Below are 12091 nucleotides of genomic sequence, written 5' to 3' on the forward strand. Positions count from 1 at the left end.
TTTGTAAAAGATTATTTTTTGCTAATTCATAAGGTTCTGGTAGAACCCCAAACGATGATGGGCCCCTGTCATTGTTTATCAGGGTGTTTATTTTGCTAGGAACTTTACCAACCTGTGATGCTTGAAGTAGTATTATCAAAGAGCGACACCCAGGTTTAAGACTGCTCCCTTTGTCTATTTCAGTTCAGAGTTCTCTCTAGGGTTGGAGGGCATTGAGCACGTTGGGGCAGATATTAGGATTCTGACTGTAGCTAGCACAGAATAAATCAAGAAAAGAAGCAGGACAAAGGAAAATGTGAAACTACAGCATAATTCTTATTGAATAAGTCTAGACTTTTCTGTGGGAGTTTGAGATAGAAAAGCACCATGGTCTTAGCCTGAAACAGAGGAATCCATCGGTGTACCTGTTCACTGGTAGCATCTCTCAGGACACTGGACGTCAGACATTGACTTGTACTTTTTGCTGCAATCTCTGCTCTCCTTCCTGTCTTTTGTTCTTAGTGAAAGAAGGTAAATTACATTAAGTCTACAGCCAAATTGTTTGTGAGAAGATACACTTTATTTTCCCACAAACACAACAAGAACAGTAACATTTGTTGAGTGTTTACTTTTATGTTGAGGACTATTTTAAGTGTATCAAATGCTATGGCTCATTTAATTCTCATATTGCTCATTCTTATACATGAGAAAACTGTGGCACAGAGGAGGGAAAGTGACCTGTCCAATTCACATAACTAATAAGTGGAAAAGCTGCAATTTGAACCCAGGAAGTCTCACAACAGAAGCACACAACCCTAACCATTTTACTAACCTCCCCATCCAGGATATGGGGGATTTTTTCCATTTATTTGAATCTTTGCCATTCTCAGGAAAACTTTTATAGTTTAAAAATATGATTCTATACAACTGCTATTAAGAATTATTTCAGAATACTTTAAGGGTTGTGTTTTGGTTGTACATAAGGTGGAATTATTAAAATTATGTTTTCTGATTATTAATTATAAACTTACTATTTTTTTGGCTATGAAGAAATCCATATGTGAATTTAAAAGCATGTTAACTCTGCCCACCTGTAAGAGTGAGAACATTGTGCCATGTTAGGGAAATCAAAATGGAGGAAGTCTTGTTTAGGCTTCAGAAACAGGAGAACAGGTTTCTGACCAGCTTCTCACCTGCCTGCCCAGATTCCATGCCTGTCTGCACACACAGCAAGTAAGGCAGCACTTTAGATAAGAAAGGGAGCAGGTCGTGGAATTCTTGAGCCCCTGAGGGTCAACAAAACCCACCCCGGGGCCCAACAATCCTAAAATGCACAAGGTAAAATGAGCATTTAAAAGTTCACTTCAGTTCAGTTGCTCAGTCGTGTCTGACTCTGCGACCCCATGAACTGCAGCATACCAGTCCTCCCTGCCCAGCACCAACTCTCGGAGTTTACTCAAACTCATATCCACTGAATCAGTGATGCTATCCAACTGTCTCATCCTCTGTCATCCCCTTCTCCTCCTGCCTTCAATCTTTCCCAGCATCAAGGTCTTTTCAAATGAGTCAGTTCTTTGCATCAGGTGGCCAAAGTATTGGAGTTTCAGCTTCAGCATCAGTCCTTCCAATGAATACTCAGGACTGATTTCATTTAGGGTGGACTGGTTTGATCTCCTTGGTGTCCAAAGGACTCTCAGGAGTCTTCTCCAGTACCACAGTTCAAATGTTACAAAAACCATAGCTACATTTTTAGGTGCAAATTGATGATGGTATCAGTTTGCAACCTGGGATTATAAGTGGGAGTCCTTGAAACTGCAATTTGGAGTCTCACCCATGAGGTGGACACACTGCCCAGGACCCTTTCCCTATTGGGACTCCAGATTGCTGTTAATGACGGAGTTCCGAGCACTGTTCAAGTCTGGATATAGGGCAGCCCAGTTTGGTGATGTATATGCTGTTATTTTTCTGTATTGTTTCTATCTCTCTTCTTTTAATTATTATATATTGAAATTAAGTCAAATGATCTCTTTTGTTGTTTTGTTGGTTTTTTTCCACTTATTTTTATTAGTTGGAGGCTAATTACTTTACAATATTGTAGTGGTTTTTGAATACATTGATGTGAATCAGCCATGGATTTACATGTGTCTCCCATCCTGACCCCCCTCCCACCTCTCTCCCCATCCCATCCCTCTGGGTCTTCCCAGTGCACCAGCCCTGAGCACTTGTCTCATGCATCCAACCTGTGCTAGTGATCTGTTTCACACTTGATAATATACATGTTTCAATGCTATTCTCTCGGATCATCCCACCCTTACCTTCTCCCACAGAGTCCAAAAGTCTATTTTATACATCTGTGTCTCTTTTTCTATCCTGCATATAGGGTTATTGTTACCATCTTTTTAAATTCCATATATATGCGTCAGCATACTGTATTGGTCTTTATCTTTCTGGCTTACTTTACTCTGTATAATGGGCTCAGTTTCATCCATCTCATTAGAACTGATTCAAATGTATTCTTTTTAATGGCTGAGTAGTATTCCATTGTGTATATATACCATAGCTTTCCTGTCCATTCGTCTGCTGATGGGCATCTAGGTTGCTTCCATGTCCTGGCTATTATAAACAGTGCTGTGATGAACATTGGAGTACATGTGTCTCTTTCAGATCTTGTTTCCTCAGTGTGTATGCCCATGAGTGGGATTGCTGGGTCATATGGCAGTTCGATTTCCAGTTTTTTAAGGAATCTCCACACTGTTCTCTATAGTGGCTGTATTAGTTTGCATTCCCACCAACAGTATAAGAGGGTTCCCTTTTCTCCACACCCTCTCCAGAATTTATTGCTTGTAGCTTTTGGATACCAGCCATTTTGACTGGCGTGTAGTGGTACCTCATTGAGGTTTTGATTTGCATTTCTCTGATAATGAGTGATGTTGAGCATCTTTTCATATGTTTGTTAGCCATCTGTATTTCTTCTTTGGAGAAATGTCTGTTTAGTTCTTTGGCCCATTTTTTGATTGGGTCATTTATTTTTCTGGAATTGAGCTTCAGGAGTTGCTTGTATATTTTTGAGATTAATCCTTTGTCTGTTGCTTCGTTTGCTCTTATTTTCTCCCAATCTGAGGGCTGTCTTTTCACCTTGCTTATAGTTTCCTTTGTTGTGCAAAAGCTTTTAAGTTTAATTAGGTCTGCTTTGTTTGTTTTTGCTTATTTATTTTTGCTTTTATTTCCAATATTCTGGTAGGTGAGTCATAAGGATCTTGCTGTGATTTATGTTTGAGAGTGTTTTGCCTATGTTCTCCTCTAGGAGTTTTATAGTTTCTGGTATTACATTTAGATCTTTAATCCATTTTGAGTTTATTTTTGTGTATGGTGTTAGAAAGTGTTCTAGTTTCATTCTTTTACAAGTGGTTGACCAGTTTTCCCAGCACCACTTGTTAAAGAGGTTGTCTTTTTTCCATTGTATATTCTGGCCTCTTGTCAAAGGTAAAGTGTCCATAGGTATGTGGATTTATCTTTGGGCTTTCTATTTTGTTCCATTGATCTATATTTCTGTCTTTGTGCCAGTACCATACTGTCTTGATGACTGTGGCTTTGTAGTAGAGCCTGAAGTCAGGCAGGTTGATTCCTCCAGTTCCATTTTTCTTTCTCAACATTGCTTTGGCTATTTGAGGTTTTTTGTATTTTCATACAAATTGTGAAAGTCTTTGGTCTAGTTCTGTGAAGAATAGCGTTGGTAGCTTGATAGGGATTGCATTGAATCTATAGATGGCTTTGGGTAGTATACTCATTTTCACAATATTGATTCTCCCAATCCATGAACACGGTATGTTTCTCCATCTGTTTGTGTCCTCTTTGATTTCTTTCATCAGTGTTTTATAGTTTTCTATATATAGGTCCTTTGTTTTTTTAGGTAGATATACTCCTACGTATTTTATTCTTTTTGTTGCAGTGGTGAGTGGTATTGTTTCCGTAATTTCTCTTTCTGTTTTCTCACTGTTAGTGTATAGGAATGCAAGGGATTTATGTGTGTTAATTTTATATCCTGCAACTTTACTATATTCATTGATTAGCTCTAGTAATTTTCTGGTAGAGTCTTTAGGGTTTTCTATGTAGAGGATCATGTCGTCTGCAAACAGTGAGAATTTTACTTCTTCTTTTCCTATCTGGATTCCTTTTATTTCTTTTTCTGCTCTGATTGCTGTGGCCAACACTTCCAAAACTATGTTGAATAGTAGTGATGAGAGTGGGCACCCTTGTCTTGTTCCTGCCTTTAGGGGAAATGCTTTCAATTTTTCACCATTGAGGATAATGTTTGCTGTGGGTTTGTCATATATAGCTTTTATTATGTTGAGGTATGTTCCTTCTATTCCTGCTTTCTGGAGAGTTTTTATCATAAATGGATGTTGAATTTTGTCAAAGGCTTTTTTATGCATCTATTGAGATAATCATATGGTTTTTATCTTTCAATTTGTTAATGTGGTGTATTACATTGATTAATTTGTGGATATTAAAGAATCCTTGCATTCCTGGGATAAAGCCCACTTGGTCATGATGTATGATCTTGTTGTTGGATTCTGTTTGCTAGAATATTGTTAAGGATTTTTGCGTCTATGTTCATCAGTGATATTGGCCTGTAGTTTTCTTTTTTTGTGGCATTTTTGTCTGGTTTTGGTATTAGGGTGATGGTGGCCTCATAATATGAGTTTGGAAGTTTACCTTCTTCTGCAACTTTCTGGAAGAGTTTGAGTAAGATAGGTGTTAGCTCTTCTCTAAATATTTGGTAGAATTCAGCTGTGAAGCCATCTGGTCCTGGGCTTTTGTTTGCTAGAAGGTTTCTGATTACAGTTTCAATTTCCGTGCTTGTGATGGGTCTGTTAAGATCTTCTGTTTCTTCCTGGTTCAATTTTGGAAAGTTATACTTTTCTAAGAATTTTTCCATTTCTTCCAGGTTGTCCATTTTATTGGCATATAGCTGCTGGTAGTAGTCTCTTATGATCTTTTGTATTTCAGTGTTGTCTGTTGTGATCTCTCCATTTTCATTTCTAATTTTGTTGATTTGGTTCTTCTCTCTTTGTTTCTTGATGAGTCTGGCTAACGGTTTGTCAATTTTATTTACCATTTCAAAAAACCAGCTTTAAGCTTTGTTGATTTTTGCTATGGTCTCTCTCTCTTTTTTTTTTTTTTGCATTTATTTCTGCCCTAATTTTTAAGATTTCTTTCCTTCTACTAACCCTGGGGTTCTTCATTTCTTCCTTCTCTAGTTGCTTTAGGTATAGAATTAGGTTATTTATTTGACTTTTTTCTTGTTTCTTGAGGTAAGCCTGTAATGCTATGAACCTTCCCCTTAGCACTGCTTTTACAGTGTCCCATAGGTTTTGGGTTGTTGTGTTTTCATTTTCATTCATTTCTATGCATATTTTTATTTCTTTTTTGATTTCTTCTATGATTTGTTGGTTATTCAGAAGTGTGTTATTTAGCCTCCATATGTTTGAATTTTTAATAGTTTTTTCCCTGTAATTGAAATCTAATCTTACTGCATTGTGGTCAGAAAAGATGACTGGAATGATTTCAAATTTTTTCAATTTCCCAAGGCTAGATTTATGGCCCAGGATGTGATCTATTCTGGAGAAGGTTCCGTGTGCACTTGAGAAAAAGGTGAAATTGATTGTTTTGGGGTGAAATGTCCTATAGATATCAATTAGGTCTAGCTGGACCATTGTGTCATTTAAAGTTTGTGTTTCCTTGTTAATTTACTATTTAGTTGATCTATCCATAGGTGTGAGTGGGGTATTAAAGTCACCCACTATTATTGTGTTATTGTTAATTTCCCCTTTCATACTTGGTAGCAATTGCCTTATATATTGCGATGCTCCTATGTTGGGTGCATATATATTTATAATTGTTATATCTTCTTCTTGGATTGAACCTTTGATCATTATGTAGTGTCCTTCTTTGTCTCTTTTCACAGCCTTTATTTTAAAGTCTATTTTATCTGATATGAGTATTGCAACTCCTGTTTTCTTTTGGTCTCCATTTGCGTGAAATATTTTTTTTCCAGCCCTTCACTTTCAGTCTGTATGTGTCCCTTGCTTTGAGGTGGGTCTCTTGTAAACAGCATATATAGGGGTCTTGCTTTTGTATCCATTCATCCAGTCTTTGTCTTTTGATTGGGGCATTTAACCCATTTACATTTAAAGTAGTTATTGATAAGTATGGTCCCATTGCCGTTTGCTTTGTTGTTTTGGGTTTGCATTCATACAATCTTTCTGTGTTTCCTGTCTAGAGAAGATCCTTTAGCATTTGTTGAAGAGCTGGTTTGGTGGTGCTGAATTCTCTCAGCTTTTGCTTGTCTGTAAAGTTTTTGAATTCTCCTTCATATCTGAATGAGATCCTTGCTGGGTACAGTAATCTGGGTTGTAGGTTATTCTCTTTCATTACTTTAAGTATGTCCTGACATTCCCTTCTGGCCTGAAGAGTTTCTATTGAAAGATCAGCAGTTATCCTTATGGGAATTCCCTTGTGTGTTATATGTTGTTTCTCCCTTGCTGCTTTTAATATTTGTTCTTTGTGTTTGATCTTTGTTAATTTGATTAATATGTGTCTTGGGGTGTTTCATCTTGGGTTTATCCTGTTTGGGACTCTCTGGGTTTCTTGGACTTGTGTGACTATTTCCTTCCCCATTTTAGGGAAGTTTTCAGCTATTATCTCTTCAAATATTTTCTCATGGCCTTTCTTTTTGTCTTCTTCTTCTGGGACTCCTATGATTCGAATGTTGGGGCATTTCACATTGTCCCAGAGGTCCCTGAGGTTGTCCTCATTTCTTTTGACCCTTTTTTCTTTTTTCCTCTCTGCTTCATTTATTTCCACCATTCTATCTTCTACCTCACCTACTCTATCTTCTGCCTCCGTTATTCTACTATTGGTTCCCTCCAGAGTGTTTTTGATCTCATTTATTGCATTATTCATTTTTAATTGACTCTTTTTTATTTCTTCTAGGTCCTTGTTAAACATTTCTTGCATCGTCTCAATCCTTGTCTCCAGGCTATTTATCTGTAACTCCATTTTGTTTTCAAGATTTTGGATCATTTTTATTATCATTATTCTAAATTCTTTTTCCGGTAGATTCCCTATCTCCTCCTCTTTTGTTTGGCTTGGTGGGCATTTTTCATGTTCCTTTACCTGCTGGGTATTTCTCTGCCTTTTCATCTTATTTAGATTGCTGTGTTTTGGGTGGACTTTCTGTATTTGGTAGTCTGTGGTTCCTTTTTATTGTGGAGGTTTCTCCCAGTGGGTGGGGTTGGACGATTGGCTTGTCAAGGTTTCCTGGTTAGGGAAGCTTGCATCAGTGTTCTGGTGGGTGGAGCTGGATTTCTTCTCTCTGGAGTGCAATGGAGTGTCCAGTAGTGAGTTTTGAGATGTGTCTATGGGTTTGGTGTGACTTTGGGCCTGTATATTGATGCTCAGGGCTATGTTCCTGCTTTGCTGGAGAATTTGTGTGGTATGTCTTGCTCTGGAACTTATTGGCTCTTGGGTGGTGGTTGGTTTCAGTGTAGGTATGGAGGCTTTTGGATAATCTCTTATTACTTAATGTTCCCTGTAGTCAGGAGTTCTCTGGTGTTCTCAGGTTTTGGGCTTAAGCCTCTTGCCTCTGGATTTCAGTCTTATTCTTCCAGTAGCCTCAAGACTTCTCCATCCATACAGCACTGACAATAAAACTTCTAGCTTAATGGTGAAAAAGATTCTCCACCATGAGGGGCACCCAGAGAGGTTCACAGAGTTACATGAAGAAGGGGAGAGGGAGGAAGGAGATAGAGGTGAGCAGGAGGAGAAAAAGGGGGATTCAAGAGAAGAGAGACAGATCTAGGCAGTCCTCTGTTCCCTGTGTTCTCTGCAGTCCAGAACACCCACAGAGATTCATAGAATTGGATTGAAAAGAGAGGGGAGAGGGAGGAAATGGAGGTGATCTGGGGGAGAAAAAGGAGAGCCAAAAGGGGAAGAGAGTAATCAAACCAGTAATCACATTCCTGAGTAAAAATGGGTACTGAAGGTTGGATTCTTAAATGTCCAAAACTTATATCAAATACTGAAAAACAAAGATTACAAATCTAGAGTAGAGGTTAGACTCTTAAAAACACAATATTAAAAAAAACAAAAACAAAAAATTTAAGAAATATATATGAAGTGTGCTTTAAAAATAGGGTCCCCCCCTATTTTTTTGCAAGGTTATAGTGGGTTATAAAAATGAAAATTAAGGAGTAATAGAGGAGTAACAGAGGACTTTAAAAAAAAAGAAAAAAGTTTTTTAAATAAAAAAATTAATAGTAAAAATATATCTAGGAATTTCTCTGGAGCTGTTGTGGGCAGTGTGGGTTCAGTTCAGTTTCAGAGAGCTCCTTGTTCCAGTTTACACTTCTCGATATCTATAGGCCCCTTCCAGTGTAGTCGGTGTTAACTACAGGGATTTTAATCTGTTGCACCTGTCACTTCTAAAGCGGTTCCTTTCGTTTATTTGGCTTCTGCTTGCAGGTCTCTACAGTGTCTAATTTCTGCCCTGACACAAGCGGGCGGAGGTGGTCTCTGGTTTAGGTTTGCTTGTTCAGTCGTGCTGTGGGGAGGGAGGGGCGCTATAGACAAATGTCACTGGCCTGTGTGGGGAGCACTCGCAGTGTTCTGGCCACTCTGGGCTTGCCCCCGCTCACAGCGTGTGTGCTTTCCCGTCTACACTGCTCAGGCTCCAGGCTGCTCTACAGGGAGCAGGCCCTGAGTTGCGTGCACTTTCCAGGCCTAAGCTGCTCAGGTTCAGGTTCTCAGGTACTCCACAATGGCGAAGAGTCGGTTGGGCCTGCGTTTTGTGCCTTCCCATCCAAGCAGCTCAGGCAGCCACGAGCGTGACGAGCGCACTCTCCTCAGGTACAGCGACTTCTCCCCTCCCCTCCCCTCCCTGCCTCAGTTTCCGGGCGCGCCGGTCGGGTGCGCCTTGTGTCTCTTCTGGGGAGCTGATCTCTGGCTGTGACCCTCCCGGCAGATGTCAACCATCCAGAATCTCAGGAAGTCTTTGGTTAGAAACTGGAATCCTGTTTGCAGTTTGGTAGGGGATGCCGTCTCTGGGGCCGAGTTTGCCCCTTTCCCCTCCCCCCCTGCCTCCTGCCTTCTGTGGGGGATGGGCCAGTCCGCAGTCAGCTAGCTCTTCTCTGGAATTGCTCAGTCCTTCCTTTGTTCTGCAAACGGCCGGCAGTGCCTTCGGTTAGGGCTTTTTGCAGGTTAATTCTCTCTCTCTCTCTTGCTATCCCACAGTTTAAGTTGCTATCTCACATTAGCTCCCTCCAATTGCCCTCAGGGCATTCAGGCCCGGGTCCTTGCCCTAAGCAATGCCGCCCACTCCTCTCCATTCCGCCCCAAGCAATGCCACCCGCTCCTCTCCGTTCCGCCCCCACTTGCTGGTGGCGGATGCGGGTGTCTCGGGTACTTTTCCGCTGGGAGTTGCTTTTAGGCATGTAATCTGTGGGTTTTGTTTATTTTTCCTCTGGGTTAGGTTGCCCTCCGAGATTTGAAAACATCCCCCAGACCCGCCTGTGAGAGGGTTTCCTGGTGTTTGGAAACTTCCTCTATTAGGACTCCCTTCCCGGGACAGATCTCCATCCCTAGCTCTTTTGTCTCTCTTTTTATCTTTTATATTTTGTCCTACCTACTTTCAAAGATGATGGGCTACTTTTCTGGGTGCCTGATGTCCTCTGCTAGTGATCAGAAGTTGTTTTGTGGCGTTTGCTCAGCATTCAAATGATCTTTCGATGAATTTGTTGGGGAGAAAGTGGTCTCCCTGTCCTATTCCTCTGCCATCTTCTGTTTTGTTGTTGTTGTTCAGTTGTGTCTTCCTTTTTGCGACCCCATGGACTGCAACACACCAGGCTCCTCTGTCCTCCACTCTCTCCTGGAGTTTGCTCAGATTCATGTCCATTGAGTCAGTGATGCTGTCTAACCATCTCATCCTCAACCATCCTCTTCTCCTTTTGCCTTCCATCTTTCCCAGCATCCGGGTCTTTTCCTATGAGCCAACTCTTCACATCAGGTGGCCAAAGTATTGGAGCTTCAGCATCATTCCTTCCAATGAATATTCAGGGTTGATTCCTTTAGGATTGATTGGTTGATCTCCTTGCAGTCGAGGGACTCTCAAGAGTCTTCTCCAGCATCACAATTTGAAAGTATTAATTCAACTCAGCCTTCTTTATGACCGAATTCTCACATCTGTACATGACTGCTAGAAAAACCATATCTTTGACTATATGGACCTTTGTTGGCAAAGTAATGTCTCTGCTTTTTAATATGCTGCTAGGTTTGTGACCGATTTCCTTCAAAGGAGCAAGGTTTTTTTGTTTTTTGTTTTTTTAATTTCATGGCTGCATTCACTGTCTGCAGTGATTTTGGAGCTCAAGAAAATAAAATCTGTCACTGTTTCCACTTTTTCCCTTTCTATTTGCCACAAAGTGATGGGACTGGATGCCATGGTCTTAGTTTTTGAATGTTGAGTTCTAAGCCAGCTCTTTCACTCTCCTCTTTCACCCTCACCAAGAGGCTCTTCAGTTCCTTTTCACCTTCTGTCATTAGAATGGTATCATCTGCATATCTGAGGTTATTGATATTTCTCCTGGAAATCTTGATTCCCCCTTATGATTCATCCAGCCTGGCATTTTGCATGATGTATTCTGCATATAAGGTGACAATATACAGGCTTGTCCTACTCCTTTCCCAATTTTGAGTCAGTTGTTCCATGTCTGGTTTTAACTATTACTTCTTGACCTGCATGCAGGTTTCTCAGGAGGCAGATAAGGTGGTCTGGTATTCCAATCTCTTTAAGGATTTTCCAATTGGTTGTAATTCACACAGTCAAAAGCTTTAGGGTAGTCAATGAAGCAGAAATAGATGTTTTTCTGAAACTCCCTTGCTTTCTCCATGATCCAACAAATGTTGACAACCATAACAGAGGTAGCAAACAGATATGCCTAAAGGGCCCAGGAAGGCCATTTCTCACAGTGAGGTTCATGGGAAACACAGTGGAGGGTTTTTGCAAGCCAGGCAGCCTGGCATATCCATGTCCTGTCCCTGAGAGCTGCAGCAGTGGCCCTACCCCAACTGATTGGATTTGCAGACAGGGTCTCCAGACTGTCCAATATTCTAGTGTTTCAAAACCTAATATGACTATAACATATATGGACTATCCCAATGTTTCTGAATGGCCTACACAACAAAAATTTATTTTCTCAGTTCTAGATGATAGAAGTCCACGATCAAAGTGTTGGTAGGGCTGGTTTCTCCCGAGTCCTCTTTTCTTGGTTTACAGATAACCACCTTCTTGCTGCGTACTCACTTAGCCTTTTCTCTATACACATGCATCCCTGCTGTCTCTACCACTTCTTCTTCCTTTTTCAAAAAATATTTATTTATTTATTTTTGTCTATGCTGGGTCCTCGTCAGTGCATGGGCTTTCTCTAGTTGTAGACAGCATGGGCTTCTCATTGCAGTGGCTTCTCTCACTGTAGAGCATGGGCTCTAGGGCATGTGGGTTCAGTAGTTGCAGCTCTCGGGCTTAGTTGCCCCATGGCATGTGGGATCTTCCTAGGGCAAGAATGGAATATGTGTCCCCTGCATTGCAAGGCAGATTCTCAACCACTGGACCACCAGGGCAACCCTCTACTTCTTCTTATAAGGACATTAATCATGTTGGATTAATAGGGTCCCACTCAGATGACCTCATTTAACCTTAATTACACTTTAAAGGCATTATCTCCAAATACAGTTACATTGGGGGTTGGGGTTCGGTGCTTACACTTTGGAAGAACACTATTCAGTCCATAACAGCAGTCCACTGTGAGTCTCAACAGTAATCTTTAACCTCAGGCATCAGTGGTTGGTTTATCTTGTGTTACTGAAAGTATTGCAATGCCTACTGCTTTTCTGGCCTGAGTTCTAGGTTCAGCAAAACAGAGATGAGTGCCTGCATTATGGACTATCCCTTTTTTTTTTGAGGAGGACAGTAAATAGAAATAAACAACATTGTAAGGCACAAGGAAAGCAAGTCTGAGGGCTCTGTGAGGCATATGGGCCACTGGTTTGCAAT

General features: G+C 40.6%; 1 protein-coding gene across 4 annotated transcripts in view; it reads left to right on the forward strand.

The window, feature by feature from the left end:
* Positions 1-12091, forward strand: part of FASLG (Fas ligand) — a 66148-nt gene that overhangs the window by 43747 nt on the left and 10310 nt on the right. The window contains exon 1 of one of the 4 annotated variants that reach the window (XM_061160345.1): positions 8855-8889. The exons of the other annotated variants lie outside the window; for them this stretch is intronic. The gene's annotated coding sequence lies outside the window, so the exon portion shown is untranslated. Of the gene's footprint in view, positions 1-8854; positions 8890-12091 lie in introns of those variants that run through there. 4 annotated transcript variants of the gene reach the window in all.

Source organism: Dama dama, chromosome 14, assembly GCF_033118175.1.
Source record: "Dama dama isolate Ldn47 chromosome 14, ASM3311817v1, whole genome shotgun sequence".
Taxonomy (NCBI): domain Eukaryota; kingdom Metazoa; phylum Chordata; class Mammalia; order Artiodactyla; family Cervidae; genus Dama; species Dama dama.